The 17702-nt window shown below is 37.1% G+C and overlaps 2 pseudogenes; one reads left to right on the forward strand and one right to left on the reverse strand.

The window, feature by feature from the left end:
- Positions 1-5491: 5491 nt before the first annotated feature.
- On the forward strand, positions 5492-12585 carry LOC149245278 (S-adenosylmethionine synthase 1-like; annotated as a pseudogene).
- Positions 12586-15007: 2422 nt separating this feature from the next.
- Positions 15008-16792, reverse strand: LOC149245279 (putative mannitol dehydrogenase; annotated as a pseudogene).
- Positions 16793-17702: the final 910 nt, after the last annotated feature.

Here is a 17702-nt window from a genome sequence, read left to right on the forward strand (position 1 = left end):
TTAAATTTATTAGAAGATCATATTGAGAGAGTTGTATTCTTGCAATAATAGACTAGAGAAATGCCAAGCAACTGCTATCTCTAAAGGACAATGAGAATAACAATCCAACATAATTAGTGAATAGTATGATCAACATTCAAGGAATTTCATCTTTGGTTTTTTTTTTTTAAGATCAGATTGAACAAAAATAATGAACAGATGTTAGTGAACAATGATCATCTAAAGGTAATAAGATATCAAAATTTATCCATTGTGAATTAGAACAGATTTCACTATTTTAGAGCCCTTTAATTGGTGACAAATTTCAACTTCAATTATCCAAATACTTCAAGTGCTATGTAAACTGTGTTGTAAAACCTGTGGTGAGTAGTTACACTAGCATTAAAAATTTGTTACAAAAAAAAACATGCCAGTATACCATATCAATAGTGCAATCTTTCAGAGAATTATACATCGTCAATTATGGGTAGATTATCACCATCCAATATTACAAGATTATATACTTTTCCAATGAATCAATGAGTCATAAAAAAACTATATACCTTTAATTAGGTGACTAATTTAGAATTTCGCTTTGTTATATTGTTGTAATGGAGAGAATCGTTGTAGTTGATTATAGCACTTTTCATTTTATGAAATAGCGTTTAGAAAATGATAAGAGGAGGAAAGCACAAAGAACTCAAGAAAATGAGATAGTGGTTTTACCATGTAATGAGATTCTAATGAGAGTAGAGGACCAAAGAATCTGTTGTCTATAATGATGCATGAGAAAACCAATGAGGAACTAATGAGTGCACCAAACTTATACCAGCCAAACATTTTTAGTTGATCTTCCAAAATAAATGGTGGTACCCCTAGAATTTCATGTCTCACTTCCATAATTCAATATGAGACTTTTGTGGTTATTTTAAAGAAATAAGTTGGTTGTAGCTAGTTTAACAAGTATATCAGTCTACCAAAGCCAAATCAGTTATCAAAATGTAATGAAAAGAAAGTTGATGAACTATAAAATAAATGATTGATATAGAGACCTTGTACGAGAAATACTACTGTAACTCATTATCAAGATTTATACCATAAAATAAGAACCAATATACTCAATAATAATTATTATTGGAGTCTAATAATAACAAGGTTAATAAGTTATTATCATATTTTATGAATTTAATAAGATATATTTTATCATAAATTATCAATAATCACAATACTTAAACCATAAATTACCATAAATTATCAACAATCACAAATTGTGTAGTATAAAACCATGAAAATGTGAGTTAGAAGGTAATAATGATGTCAGAATAAACTTAGAGAATTATCTCAATGTAAAATCCAAATTCGAATGACTAAAGTTTAAGAATATTGGTGGCATTATTGTGCTAAGAAGGTACTTGAATTTTGAAAGAAAATTTATTCATCGCCAATATTAATTCTGCAGATTCATGATAAATTGAAATTTTGTGTTTTTAAGTATCTGTTTAAGCAAGTGTATCTTAAGATTCTTATGGCTATTAAATAATTACTCTAAGGAAATTTAAGAAATCAAACCATCAAGAAATATTCCACACCATAATAAGAAGAGACACCGCCACCCGACCCAGAACCAGGTCGGATGACTGGGAAGGTTATCCCTCCCCAACACAAAATAAAATCATTTTATTAATTATATGGCCTGCCTACAAGCGCACCCGCGAAGGCAACACCATATCAAATCCCTTAAATTACAATACATTTAGCCATAATAATCTCCCGAATAAGACATAAAATTGCCTGCATGTGTACAGAAACCCAATATATCATATTTAACCCAGGCAAGGGTGTAACATATCTGCTGTTATAGATGATACACCTGATACATCTGCTAACTTCTGATATCCCGTAAATGAACGTGATGCTCGCCTGAAGAAGAAATGCTTGATTGAAAGCGTAGAAAGTGGGACCATATTGCACAGTTTTGGATCAAGAGGGGTGGCATGGCTCGAGGAGACTATTGTAAATTCTCGGGTGACAAGTGAGCTTGTGAGTTAATAGGCTTGAAAAATGGTGCTATACAAAATCTTAATCGGATGAGTGATCGCCGAGGGTGATAACTCATACAATCAAAATGGAGGGTATAACCAACAATACAATGAATCAAAATAACCCATGAAAACAACGAAGCGAATGGTGAAACACTACTATCAAATCTGACTACTGAGGTGGAATGAGATGTACATCAAATATCACTGGAGTAAAATTTGAATTCAATTACTATCATATCACCAATCAAAAACCAGTCAAACTTTCCAGCAAGGTTCCCATCAACATATTCCACTAGTAAATATACAATTTCATTTCTCAAGAACTATTACCATATATTGGCCATGATATATCTTTGTCATAAAACTATAATGTAATATATGGCACATGTCATGATCTCATACAAAGCGTAAGTCACATCGTAATTATAATATAATTATTCCAAAACTAAAGTGCACAATATATCAAGCATCAAATATCATAACCATCATCCATCACATGACATATCCAATAGTCATGCAGTACAACTAACCTCACATCCTAATGCCATGTTCTTTACTTATCATCATGAAAGAAAGAAGACCTGCAACAATATTTTAGAGTGGAACAGAACCAATTCAAGGTGGGATTAAACAACGATTTAAGGTCAATTTTCTTTCTTAATTGCAGTTCCTTGAAGTTTTGAGCATGAAGGTTACTAACCCTTAAATTATGGTAGTTTGAAGCAAAAAAGAAAAGGAATACTTCTACCTTCTTCTCAAAGTAAATATTCTAGGTTGATTGTTCATGCTTATTTTTTTATTATTTCCTACCTAATAAGAAAAACATAAAGGCTCGCCTATTAGAAGACCCAAAAACAGACAGACACCCTCTGCTAAAGAGATAACGGCTAAATAGAAGCACACTCGCTTGAAGAAATACCAAAGATGGAAATCATGCCATCAATTCCAGGACCATAGGATTACCGATACTTAGAAATCTCACGACCATGTGTAACGTCTTGCCACAACACCCGATGGTTCTGTGAATTCCTCATCCCTTCACAAGGAAAGTTCTATTGTCTGCAAGCGTATAAGAGCCCTCTGTAAAAAGTATAATCGGATTCTATAAATTGAAGAGAACAAATCACACGAAAAGGTTATCAGCAAAGAGCAGGACGAATTTCTTTGCTCAAAGAGACCAGATGGTTCTGTTCTCAAGAGACCTAATGAAGAATGAGGGTTCTGATGGAAAAGAATTATGGAAAATGGATGCTCCGAAGAGTTGGGAAAAGACCACGAGGAGAATTTTGTAGTGGAGCAATGTCTTCTGTGTAATTATAATACCAAGTGGATCCAAACATATATTGGGTCACTGAGAAAATCTGTGCAAATGGGTATGGACAAATCTTCTGTGCAAGCTAATATCAGTTTGAATGGCATGCGCCGGAAACTTCTAAGGTTGCCAAATGATCATCCGGGTGCAAAACTCTACTCTTCCTTATAAGAATTTGAGGGAGAAAGCAGAGGCCATGGAAGACGTCTGTGGCTAGAGAAAACCCAAATATTGATACCAAAATTAAATAAACAAACAAATAAAAAAATTTCGGACAAAATGATCAGAGAACCAAATTATCTTTCAGAACCACAATAAAACACACACCACTTAGTTTATGTTGTGGCGGAGCCTACAGGCTAACGAATTAACGAAAACAAATCAGAATTGCAGAAATCTAGAAACCCTGATTCCAAAGTTCAGTTGCCATGGAAATTACTCGTAGGAAAGTAAGCATCTTGTGACTTTCAAAAACGAGTCAAGTTAAATATCCTGACGAAAAAAAAAATTAGATACCAATAGGCCCTAAGGTTGAGCCCTGTTCTGATACCATATGTAACAGTCCAAAGTAAATATAAAATTAATTTCCTAATTAAAATCAGAATCAACAAATAAGCACATACCTATATTACCTGTGATCAATGTCTTCCAGATACAACAAGGTTTTGGGGATGACTCTCCACCCAACCGTAGGCTCAATTGTGCAAGGATTTGCTACAACTGGCCACCCCCGAGCCCTCAATCAACGTACTACTGCCAGTGACTCCTAAGTCTTAAAATACCATTCTCCCAAGAGAATGAAAGATAGAATCTCGGAATGATGGAATGCCTCCCATCCTCCTCACCATCTAATAAATAGAGCAAACATTGGATGGGAACCACATGCACACACTCCATGTGTCTACATGCGACCTTTTTTCTTTTTTAGCTTCCTTGTTTTATTTCTTTTCTTTTGATTTTTAGCTTTCTTGTTTTTACTGTTTTCTTGTTTTATTTCTATTTATTTTTATTTAGTATGGTTATTACTATTTTTTTAATTTTATTAATTTTATTTATGTTCTTGTATATATTTTTGATATCATTTATTATTTAACATTTATGATTTAGTATTTTTATTATTTATTATTAAGTGATTTATTATTTATTACTTATATTAGTATTTATTATTTTGTATTATCTATTATTTTTTATTATTTATTATTTATTATTATATTATTATTTATTATTTTTATTATTTATTATTTATTATTAAGGGGAGGGATATTACATTATTTGAAAGGTTAGCACGCTGGATCTTATTTTTTCTACATTAATTAGATCTAAATATGTAAATATGTCGGAGTTTACCACAAATACATTCTCAGCGCATTGTTGTATGGACTTTGAGAATCCTTGAACCAACATGTCTATGGAGTATACAACTTGCTGGACCAGAAATGGGGTGATTTCTATAAATAAAATAAAATACTCTGTATTTGTATTCTCACGTTTGAAAAAAACATTGCTGACATACTTTCCTTACTTATGCCCAGGGGTCCTTTGTATCCATCCTGCTTTTTGCAAAGGAAGCATCTTATAAGCTAGATGACTCTATTATAAACACTTTTGGAGGGGTACTGACATGCTTAGCAGCATATATCTATGCCAATTAACTACTTTCACCTTGCCTGCTATGTACAAGTTCTTGAAGCCCTTTAATTCCTTTACAACCCTGTTTAAACCTAGTTTCATATCTCCTAGGAAATGGATCCAATTCAAAACCCCTTTTATTAGCACATCTTTTGTTCTTGCATCCTTATCAAAGACAATATCTGAAGAATCAAAATGCATTGAAATGGTGTTGGACTGGTTGGGCTTTGGCCAAAAATTTACCCAAAGAATCAACATGTTTTTCAATAAGTTTCATTTAGAATTGTAGTAAATCACAGTATCCTCCAACCATTTGGTCTGCAACAACTTCTCCATAGGAATGTTTGTCTCTAGTAATATTTTCTAGTGATAAGAAGGATATCCATGCAATCAACATATTGCATAAAATATTTTTCATATACACTTCTGCACTTATGTAATACTAGTTGTTCTCATTCCACAGTCAATTTTCAGTTTTTTGGCTAACTATGTGTTGTTTAACAATTTATATTAAATGGTGATTCTTGCATGTTAAGTCAAGTGTTTGGTCATATTTTTTCTTGCCTACTGATCTTTTTATGTGCCTGTATTTTTTAGATGGACACCTTTCTCTTCACATCAGATTCTGTCAATGAGGGACACCCTGACAAGCTTTGTGATCAGGTTTCTGAAGCCATCTTGGATTCTTGCTTGGAGCAAGATCCTGAAAGCAAGGTTGCATGTGAGATCTGCACAAAGACAAATATGGTTATGATATTTGGAGAAATCACAACTAAAGCTAATATAGACTATGAGAAGATAGTGAGGGGAACACCTGTAGAGGAATTCAATTCATGTCAATGGATGTTGGCTTGCATGCAGATAATTGCAAGGTCCTGGTGAACATTGAACAAAAAAGCCCTGACATTGCACAGGGTGTCCATGGCCATCTTACTAAGAATCCTAAAGAGATTTGTGCAGGAGATAAGGGCCACATGTTTGGGTATGCTACAGATGAGACCCCGGTGTTGATGCTTCTCAATCATGTGCTGGCAACAAAGCTGGGAGCACAGTTGACTGAAGTAAGAAATAATGGAACCTGCCCTTGGTTGAGACCAGATGGAAAGACCCAAGTTATTGTTGAGTATAAAAATGAGGGAGGGGAAATGGTCCTGTTAAGAGTTCACACTGTTCACATCTCTACTCAACATGATGGAACTGTTATCAATGATCAGATTGTAGTTGATCTCAAGGAGCATGTCATTAAGCCGATTGTTCTTTCTCAATATCTAGATGAAAATACAATATTCCATTTCAACCCATCTAGGCATTTTGTAATTGGAGGACTCCATGGGGATGCTGGACCCACTGGGAGGAAAATTATTATTGATACATATGGTGGTTGGGGTGATCATGATGGAGGAGCCTTTTCTGGAAGGGGTCCCTGTTGGAAATAATACTGAGAGGGGGGGTGAATCAGTATTATCAGATTAATAAAACCTTTTCAATTTCCTACTCAGAAACATATACGCGACTTCTGTTAAGTGAACCAGCGTGTACACGCGACTGTGTCTAAAGCAACTAGCGTATATGCAGATATCTTATGATTCAGTTAATGTTATCTTCAGTAAATGCATCAGAACATTATTAAGCAATTTAGGAGTAAACAGGTGCAGTATAACAGAACAGAATCATCACACAAGAGCCACACACATGAACACCATGATATAAGGTGGAAACCCAATGTGGGTGAAAACCACCTGCTGCAATTCGTCTCTTTCTTTCTTTAATGAGAAACTTCTTTTACAATATACTGGTGCAGTCCTTTACCAGTATGCAGGCTACAACCTGCAGAGGGCTACAACCCTCTCTTTCGTTTTCCAACTACTTTTGGAAGGGAGCTACAACCCCCTCAGCTCTTGTACTAGCTGATCCATTTACTAGTACGTAGGTGCTGACCCTACAACCTTCAGGGACCACGTTTCATCAATTTTCAGACTGGATCCAAGAGTACAAAGCAAACATTACCGCAATACAATCATCAACTTATACTTGCATCATAATTCATTAAACAACCCAATACCGAATCACTGAAACCCTGTCATCAAGAACACAGAACCCAAACCAGAATCTAGAACTCTGCAACAACCACCAGAATCAGCAACAACCTGAAATATCAACCCTTATCATGCATACGCTACTTCACTGTACCAAAACCGCGTGTATACGCGCTTTCTCCAAAGGCAACCCGCGTGCAGATCTAGAAATGATTACTTCTGCCTTTGCTGTCAGATCCGACCCTTACCAAGCGTCCCGAACAGATAACCAACAATACCAGATCCTCTCACTGCGCCAGCCACACACAATCCATGCTCCTTTGCCTAGTGATCTTCTCCTTATATAGCTTTAGGCCTTGTTCAATACCAAGAGCCAAAACCATAGAAACACAATACCATCAACTTCAATACTAGGGATCGACACGCCCGTCGAGACACAATGGTCCGAAACCATAGGCACAACTTCCAAGGACTAACCGCCATGGACCAAAGGTACGTTTCCACATACACGCGCTTTTGCTGAAGCCAACCTGCGTGTACACGCTGATTCTCCTTGATGAACCTGCGTATATCTCTTTCTTGTCCTGCTGTCCTGTTGTCATCACCTGTACCAGTCTCTGAGCACCTGTACCAACCTTCTGAGTGAGTTGCCATCAAGGACAACACTTGAATCATAATGCCAACAATCTCCCCCTTTGGACTTGATGGCAACCACCACACCAAGTCACTCTCCCCCTTTGACATCAAGGGCAAAGGGTGGACCAAGATATTCTCTTCCTTGGTATACCTTCTGCTGACCATACTGCTGTCCATACTCCCCCTGAGTATATGCTGAAATCTCCAAATGTGCTCCCCCTTTGTGTATGCCAAAGTGTACCAATCTATCCATCCTGCTCTTGCTGAAATGTGCTGTTCATGCTCCCCTTGACTGTAGGCAAGATCTGTAAAAGATGTTCTACAAGAAGAACAAAGACTTATACATCATAGAAGACCTTCCTATCACCAAAAGACTCAACATACATTCATCACCCAACCTAGTGGGGATATCCCAATATTGACTCATTCACCTAACCATGTGAAGATACATGATAATACATGAACATTTCATCATTCATCCCAGGCATAGTGGGGAAACCAACATAGGCCGTTACATGACCTTGACATCATAAAAGAGATACATGACATAGTGATGAAATATCTAGACCAAGACTTATGAAAGCCACCAACAGCATCATGATCTGTACCATCAGCCTGCAATACCATTCCTAAACAGTAAGATGTATCATTTAGCTTCATAGACTTTATCAACACCTTCTAACCATAATGCCAACAATGCATTATTCGAAGAATATTCTCCCCCTGAGTGTAAGCCAACCATGTCTGAACCATTTCCTGAGTCTGTTCTGCTCCCCCTGAGCCTGAGCCAACCATGACTGAACCTGGGTCTGTTCTGCTGCCCTTTCTTCATATACGCGACTTTGCAGCCTGTAACTCGCGTATATACGCGACTTGTCTTCAGTCTATCAGCGTATGCAGGATGGAATACTGAATTTCATCACTTTCAGATTCCCCTGTGTCTGTTATGTCAGCTGTCTGAGTTATCCCACACCTTTCTGTCTCTGTCTTCTTCAATTCCTGCAACTGTGATGATGTATGGTCCCCTTGTCTTGAATTTTGAAATCTGCTTCTGCATTCCCTTGCTTTATGCCCATAGTTGTTGCATGTATAGCACCTTATATTTTTCATGTTCCTTCTATCACACTCAAATGCTTTGTGTCCATATGCATTACAGGCAAAGCAATACCCTCTGAAATACCTGGGATGAGATGATCTTTCTTGAACCATTCTACTTCTGCATCTGGCTGCAATATGTCCAAGATTATGACATACATAACATTCAACTTTATTCAGCGGAGGAAATAATCGTCTATCACGTTCATAGTTAGGAGTAAAGGATCTTCCTTGAGGAATTTCTTTTCTTGGTTGTTCCTTGAGCATTTCAGATTTCTCATTAGAGTTTCTTGTCTCACCTTGTGAACTAGATTCACCTTCAACATATTCATGAAAACCAAGACCAGTCTTGATAGCAGGAGATCTTTGACTATTAAGAATATCATCCAAGATTTTAGAACTATCTTGAAATCGTAAAAGCTTATCCTTTTCTTCTAGTTTACCTTTCAAGATATTTACCTCAACTTGATGTTGTTCTTCCTTTTTCAGATACTGCTTCCTTAGGTCTTCTTCAACTTTTCTCCCTTCTTCTACTTGTCGCTTTAGTTTGATCACTTCATGTTCTTGATCTTCAAGATCTTCTTTTAGAGAGAGGATCTTTGATTCAAGTCTCTGAATAGTTGTGCTCTGATCTTTTGCTATATCCTGCAATTTCTCCCTTACCCTGGTTTCCGTTTCCAATAGTTCTTTTAATTTGGCAGCTTCTTCAGTTTCTGCATTCTTCTCTTCATGTGCCATGAGACTTTTAATATCCTCGCTATCATTGGATGAAGCATTCTTCTTCTTGTGCGCCATGAGACTTCTAATATCTTCACTATCATTAAATGAACTTTTAATATGGGAATAATAGCTTCTACCATCTTGTTCATATATCCTTTCTTTGTTATGAGGACATCTAGCAGCATAGTGACCAACTCTACCACATAGAAAACATTTGAAAGGCAGCTTATCTTTGAACCGTCCAGTTCCACGTTCAAGATTCTTGACAAAATTTACCTCATCTTCTTCCTCTAACACTTCGAATGCGGCCTCTGGTGGTACCTCTAGTCGCATTTCAAAAGCAGTTAGGATCCCGTGAAGCTGTGACATGGTAAGTTTTCGCACATTCTCCTTTTCTTCTACGGCAGATACTTTAGAATCAAATTTAGTAGACAGAGATCTCAAAACCTTTTGAACTAAGACAACTTCCTCAAATTCTTCACCCAGATCCCTCATACAATTCACAATCTCATCCATACGCAGGAAATAATTAGCTACGCTTTCATTACTTCGCATCTTAAGAGTTTCATACCGGATTCTGAGAGTTTGAAGCTTCGCTATTTTTACCAGATCATCTCCTTCGTAGCTTGTAACGATTTTGTCCCATATTTCCTTAGCTGATTTGAGATGCATGATCTTCATAAATTCTGATTGAGTCAAAGTACCCAATAGGACATTAACTACTTTGGCATTGAGCTCATATTGCTTTTTCTCTGCTGGATCTGTAGGAGTTGCTGATGGGAATTTGTATCCTCCTTCTATGAGTCCCCAAACTTCTGCTCCAAGAGACTGTAAATATGCAGTGGTTCTTATCTTCCAGTGAGTAAAATTGTTCCCGTCAAAGACTGGTGGCCTGATGTGTGCCTCTCTTTCTGGATTAGCCATTTTGATGGATCTTTTCCTTCAAGCGATCAAGCTTCCTCTGAAGGACCTGCTCCGATACCAATTGTTGGAAATAATACTGAGAAGGGGGGTGAATCAGTATTATCAGATTAATAAAACCTTTTCAATTTCCTACTCAGAAACATATACGCGACTTCTGTTAAGTGAACCAGCGTGTACACGCGACTGTGTCTAAAGCAACTAGCGTATATGCAGATATCTTATGATTCAGTTAATGTTATCTTCAGTAAATGCATCAGAACATTATTAAGCAATTTAGGAGTAAACAGGTGCAGTATAACAGAACAGAATCATCACACAAGAGCCACACACATGAACACCATGATATAAGGTGGAAACCCAATGTGGGTGAAAACCACCTGCTGCAATTCGTCTCTTTCTTTCTTTAATGAGAAACTTCTTTTACAATATACTGGTGCAGTCCTTTACCAGTATGCAGGCTACAACCTGCAGAGGGCTACAACCCTCTCTTTCGTTTTCCAACTACTTTTGGAAGGGAGCTACAACCCCCTCAGCTCTTGTACTAGCTGATCCATTTACTAGTACGTAGGTGCTGACCCTACAACCTTCAGGGACCACGTTTCATCAATTTTCAGACTGGATCCAAGAGTACAAAGCAAACATTACCGCAATACAATCATCAACTTATACTTGCATCATAATTCATTAAACAACCCAATACCGAATCACTGAAACCCTGTCATCAAGAACACAGAACCCAAACCAGAATCTAGAACTCTGCAACAACCACCAGAATCAGCAACAACCTGAAATATCAACCCTTATCATGCATACGCTACTTCACTGTACCAAAACCGCGTGTATACGCGCTTTCTCCAAAGGCAACCCGCGTGCAGATCTAGAAATGATTACTTCTGCCTTTGCTGTCAGATCCGACCCTTACCAAGCGTCACGAACAGATAACCAACAATACCAGATCCTCTCACTGCGCCAGCCACACACAATCCATGCTCCTTTGCCTAGTGATCTTCTCCTTATATAGCTTTAGGCCTTGTTCAATACCAAGAGCCAAAACCATAGAAACACAATACCATCAACTTCAATACTAGGGATCGACACGCCCGTCGAGACACAATGGTCCGAAACCATAGGCACAACTTCCAAGGACTAACCGCCATGGACCAAAGGTACGTTTCCACATACACGCGCTTTTGCTGAAGCCAACCTGCGTGTACACGCTGATTCTCCTTGATGAACCTGCGTATATCTCTTTCTTGTCCTGCTGTCCTGTTGTCATCACCTGTACCAGTCTCTGAGCACCTGTACCAACCTTCTGAGTGAGTTGCCATCAAGGACAACACTTGAATCATAATGCCAACAGTCCCACTAAGGTGGATTGTAGTGGTGGCTACATTGTTAGACAAGTTGCGAAGAGTGTTGTTGTTGCCAGGCTAGAACGTTGCTGCCTTGTGCAGGTTTCATATTCCATTGGTGTGCCAGAGTCACTCTCTATGTTTGTTCACACATATGGAACTAGAAAGATTCTATGTACTGAAATCTTGCAGTTGATCAAGGAAAGTTTTAACTTCTGCGCTAGCATGATTTCTATCGATCTTAACATAAAACAGGGATGCAAGATGAGGTTCCAAAAAATAGCTGCATATGGCCATTTGGGTTGGGATGATCCTGATTTCACTTGGGAGACTGTAAAGGTCCTTAAGTGGGAGAAAGCTTGCAACTGTGGAGTAAGAATCTGGTAACCTTGAAACCATTCATGATTTAATGTGCTCATTAGACTCTGATTTAAATGTGCTCAACTTGTTGGACTCTGAACACTAATTTGTAGAATCAGTTGGAAAGAAAACAATTACTCATCGCTGTACTCATGTGACCAACAACGTTTTCAATTTCCAGGTGGAGGTCCTAAGCAACAAGAAAATTAGAGTTTCATAAACATTCAATCTTCCATTAAAAATCAACCAGAGGAGTTACATAAACGTTCAATCTTCCATTAAAAATCAACCAGAAGAGGCAAATTTAACGGACATTTCAAATATTGCTTAAATCTAGAAAACCACATGAAATACATACTGAAATTTCAACACATAGTTGGTAACAGTAGCAGAAGATGGGAATCTATCCCCACTCCACAATACATCCCGTAATGGTGATGAAAACACCTAATTTTCCCTCTTAGACGTTATGGAAGATTCGAAGAGCTTGGTCACATGCTTTGGGGATAAATATCTCATCACCTTCTTCCTTCATTGATAGCGACACTGCAAACACTCTGCACTTTTGAACAATTAAGAGCAGCTATTTGGGTATTTAAGACCATGGCTACTTAAGAAACTGATAATTGTAATTTGTGATCACTGTTCAATTTTGGACATTTACAAAGCAGTTATTTGGGCATTTGAGATCACAACCACTGCTTAAAGTGTAGGTAGTTGTATTTTGTACAGAATCTAATTGGGTACACATCATAAGAAGGATGGTAAACGTGAGTTGATTAGGACGGAGGCCTTTATATTTTACTAATTAAAACAATCTCAATGCCTCCTCAGCAGGTCCATGCCTTGCATAAGTTGCAATCATGGTAGTCCAAGAACAAACATCTCGTTCTGGCATTTGTTTGAAAACTTTGCAAGCGTCATCCAGTATATTCCATCTCAACCCTTTCTTAGAATTCTGTTTAATAAATTAATTGTTTCCCATCATTGTGAAATACTTTAAATAGAATTCCCACGAGTATAAATGGCAGGAAAATTTTATAAATAAAGAAATGAAAAGGCATAGTAAAATGTGTACATTGTAATATTTTTTTGTTTTTCTTTTAATATATTTCCTGGAAATTTCAAAAGGACAGAAACAACACTTAAAGTCTTCCATCAATGAAATATATATAGCACATCTTGGTTCTTCACACCATACATATCAGCTATTGGAATTCAATCTATTACACATAGTGCTCACAATCCATTTGGCTACAAGAACAATACCCTGGCAGATGTAACAACCATGCTAAGTCCTACATGTACCCTGGAACATATAACTTCCATGCCTAGTCCTTATCCATTTTTAAAAAAGTTCATAGATCCACAATAGGAGGGCATTGTTTCTTTAAAAATAATTATTTTAAAGGTGGAAGCCCACTTCTCCCTTTATTTTCTAGGACTATTGAAAGCACAAGCATAGATTAAACTTCCTTAGCTACAACACAAATTTAAAGTCAAAGAAATACTTACAAAGATGGGCATGGTGTTTGACACCTTGCATAGGTAGACATGAGGGGTCTTCTTGTTTCTTTTCATATTCCTACTTTTCCCCATGTCATTCCTATTCTTAGTCTACAACTTCTATAACAATAATGGTTACCTGAACATGACATTTCGGTCAGTCCGAAGATCAGCCCAATTCTAACGTTTCTAGACATGAATACTTTGCTTGTAGCCCAATTCATCATTTACAGAAATTTGTGACTGCGATAAGACGATATCAAGACCTCTAGGGACGCCATAAGGTATAGACAACAAGAACTATGCTTCATTTCCAAATATGCTTGGCACCCACATTAGACTTCAAGTAAGGAAATGGACTAAGTAGTATTCTAGTTTATCAAATTTCAAAAATGGATGTTTCCCCAACTTGATTATAAGTCAGTAATGCTCATTCTTCTCCACAAATGGATTCTTTGACCAAGGGCAAAAATCTTTTACAAGCCAATTTAGGCGGCCTGTAACATTTTTTCCCTACAAATAATTCAAGGGCAGAAATGAATTCATTATATCTTTACATTCCCTTGAGGTAAACGCTAATCTCTCTTTCTATCTCGACCTTCAATGTGTGAGATGTTGTTTATCAAAATTATCTCTTTACTGCGTACCTATTCTACTCTTATTTTAATAGATGGGCTCCTTGAAATCTATGCAACCTCATGCAAACACTCAGTTTTATGATAGAAGTATTCATATATATGATAAAAAAAGTAGAAGTCGATCAAATTTAAGTAGATCCAATCTTGGTTCAGGAAGTCAAAACACTGCAAGCCAGGAGAATAATGATATAGGTGTATCTCTCAATTTGCTTGCAGATGCTACCTAGCTATTAGTAGATCATGGATTTCACAAGTATAGGCATACAGATTTAGGAAAAACGTTTTTAATCCTTGTTTTCCCCATTACTGTGCTCAGACATATTGATGTGACAAACCTAGTTTGCAGAAACATCAATATTTAGTTGAGGATCATGGTTTGGATTCTGCAAGAGATATGGCATTCAATAAGGTTAGACAATCTGGGGTTGGCCAACATAGTTTCAACGACATTTCAAAAGTATCTAATATGGAGTAGGGAGCCATGCCAATGACTTGATCCAAGTGAGAAGGGTTAGAAGTTTTAACCACCAAATTTTCAGACTCTATACTATAGCCAAAAAGAAGGTTTTGTAGGAAGTGCCCATTTGTTAGTTCTCTTGAATTTCAGAGGTAATGTGGCTCGTGAATACTGTGTATTTTCCTCACTTCCATTTTCTGGAGATTTAGAAGAAACTGTTCAAGCTCTCAGGCATCTATTACATTCTATGAGTTACAGTTCCTAGTTTCTCACATCCTCATTCAACCATAAACCTACTCTTCTATGAGAGCTAAAAGCTTCTCACCAACTATAACACATTTCCTGAGTTTCCTTCACCCCTCCAATCAAACTCCCCCCTACAAATTGACGGGTTATACACAGCAAAATTGAAACTAAATCCCAACTTCCAAGTGATTAACACCCAAATTCTTGTTCAAGAAAATGGTAGAGAAATCCAAAATTTAGAGATAGCATATCTGCCTAAGCTGTGGATGCCTTTGACACTCTCAGTTTGATTGAAATATAATTTTGTTCATACCTTTTATCTACAGGACAAAAGGGCACAGAGGACCTACCCATAACAACAGTCGGAGTAGCAAATTGCAAAGGCTTTTCTTGCAAACCAACTATGACCAACTTCCCATTCACCTTTAGAAAATTAAGGAGGGGCTCCACAGCATGATTAGCAGAGACTGTGTCAATAATATAGTCTACAAACTTGACTGCAACTTGCATTTGTTTCTCATCTTTGCTGATGATGAAGTGATCTACTCCTAAAATTTCTCTCGCTTCCTTTTCCTTGCTAGGCGATGTACTTATCACCATCACTTGCAACCCAAAAGCTTTGCCAAACTTGACAGCCATGTGTCCCAAACCACCAAGCCCCACCACGCCCAGGCTCTTTCTAGGCTCCGTCATCTAGAAATATTTCATGGGGCTGTAAACTGTTATTCTCGCACATAGCAATGGTGCAGCGGCATCCCAGGGAAAATTCTTTGGTACCTTCACCACAAAGCTGCTTACAACCCACAAACCACCCAAATTATTAAAACCCTATTTAACCAATATTAAGAAAAAATATTAATGCCATTTGTATATGGTTTTATAGAAAAGAGAAACCACCCATCTCGACAGGGCCTGCCGAAACTTGGTGCAATTAAATTTTCTGAGGTTTTGAGTCAATTGGGAGATTCCTAAAACTCGTTGATCCCGTTCCAAACATGAACATGATTATATGGACAGAAAAGGAAGCCTTTTATGGCAAGTTTAGCCTATATGCCCTAAAACAAAAATGGTTGCATGAGTTGGGATAATGATTAATTACCTTTGGTTACAAACCATCAAGGATGAGTAACCTCCAAAAGTGACAGAACCATCAACATCGGTGCTGCCATATGTCCAAATGACCTTCTCACAGTATTGTTCTTGCCCTTTGCTACAAGAATCACAATGATGGCAACTTCCAACCATACAGCCCACGCCCACACGATCTCCAGCAGGAAAATTCTTCACTTCTGAACCAACTTCAACTACTATACCTACTATTTCATGGCTGCAAAAATAGAATTGCGAGTAAATTAAAATTGAGTGTGAATTTCTAGGCATATACTCTTTCTGTCTTGCTATTTGATGTGAAGCAGTGTTGAAGATTATGAAGACATTACCCAGGAACCATTGGGTATTGGGAACCTTTCCATTCATTACGAATTTGATGTAGATCAGTGTGACAGATTCCGCAGTATACGATCTTGAAAGTAACATCATGCGGCCCAGTTTCCCTGTCAAGGCAATTTAAATGTAAGTTTTCTGCAAATGGGTATCAATAGAAGCAAACAATTTAAATGTAAGTTTTCTGCAAATGGGTATCAATAAAAGCAGTTATGAGAGTAAAGCGAGGAGGAAACTGCGAGTGAAATTGAAGGGCGAGAGAATGCCTGACTCATCTCTAGCAACCCATCCTTGAACATTAAACCGACCTACTTCCTTCACCATCTTCTCTTCTTCACAACACTCAGAAATAAATTTGATTCACTTAGAAGAAGCAGCTGAGCAGATGAATGTAAAGAACAGATTTGAGGAGACAGTAGGTGTTGGGATGGGTATTTAAAAGGTCAAGTATGTCAAGGTATAGCAGGATCACCACTAAATAACCGAGAGCTAAATTCATCATTAGGCAGCAAGGCAGGTCGTGCACAGCAAAGTGCACAGCAGAAACCGGAAACATTATTGCAGCAGGTCGTGGAAGAGCCCAGAAGCATTATTGCAGCAGGCGTGGAAGAGCAGAAAGTGGAAAGCAAGAGGAGCAGAAATCGGAAAGCAGTTTTGTTGAGGGAGGAATAGTCCGAGAACATATGCCAGATGCCAATTAAACTAGATGCCAATTGGACGCCAGATGTCAATCAGATAAACAAAAAGTGGACGACTAAACACTTTCAAAGCATGGCCTATCGACCTAATTAGCATGATCCATTTCCAAATTACCACTGCAATAAAAAAAATATATTATGGAATAAAAATTTCTGTTATATTTGAACCCAAAACTTCAAATTCAGTAAAACTTACTTTCCAAAACTATTACCAATTAAACTACCAAAATTAGGCTATTAATCTGTTTAAAATTTTAATATTAAAATATCTTTTATAAACTATATTAAACATTATATATATTCCCTCTAACTTCTCTTTACATAAATTTAATAATAATTATTTATTTATGGTTTGAAACATTAAAATATTCATAAATCAAAAGATTCTACATCCATTGCTATTTAAACTTGCACTGCGCTCCACTAGATTATATAAATTCACTCAATGTTTTGACAAATATTATAGATTGTCCATCGAAAGAGTTATAAAGGACATGAAATCTGTGGATATTTTTTCGTGTGTTTATTAAATGTTATATTGGATAAATTAAAAGTGTATTTATTAAAATTTATAAAGTTATAATACTGATATTTAATCTGATAAATAAATATAATTTCTATTTATATCA

The sequence above is a fragment of the Pinus tabuliformis genome, chromosome 7 (assembly GCF_031772625.1).
Source record: "Pinus tabuliformis cultivar Carrire ecotype Pingquan chromosome 7, CPIR1, whole genome shotgun sequence".
In the NCBI taxonomy this organism is placed as follows: domain Eukaryota; kingdom Viridiplantae; phylum Streptophyta; class Pinopsida; order Pinales; family Pinaceae; genus Pinus; species Pinus tabuliformis.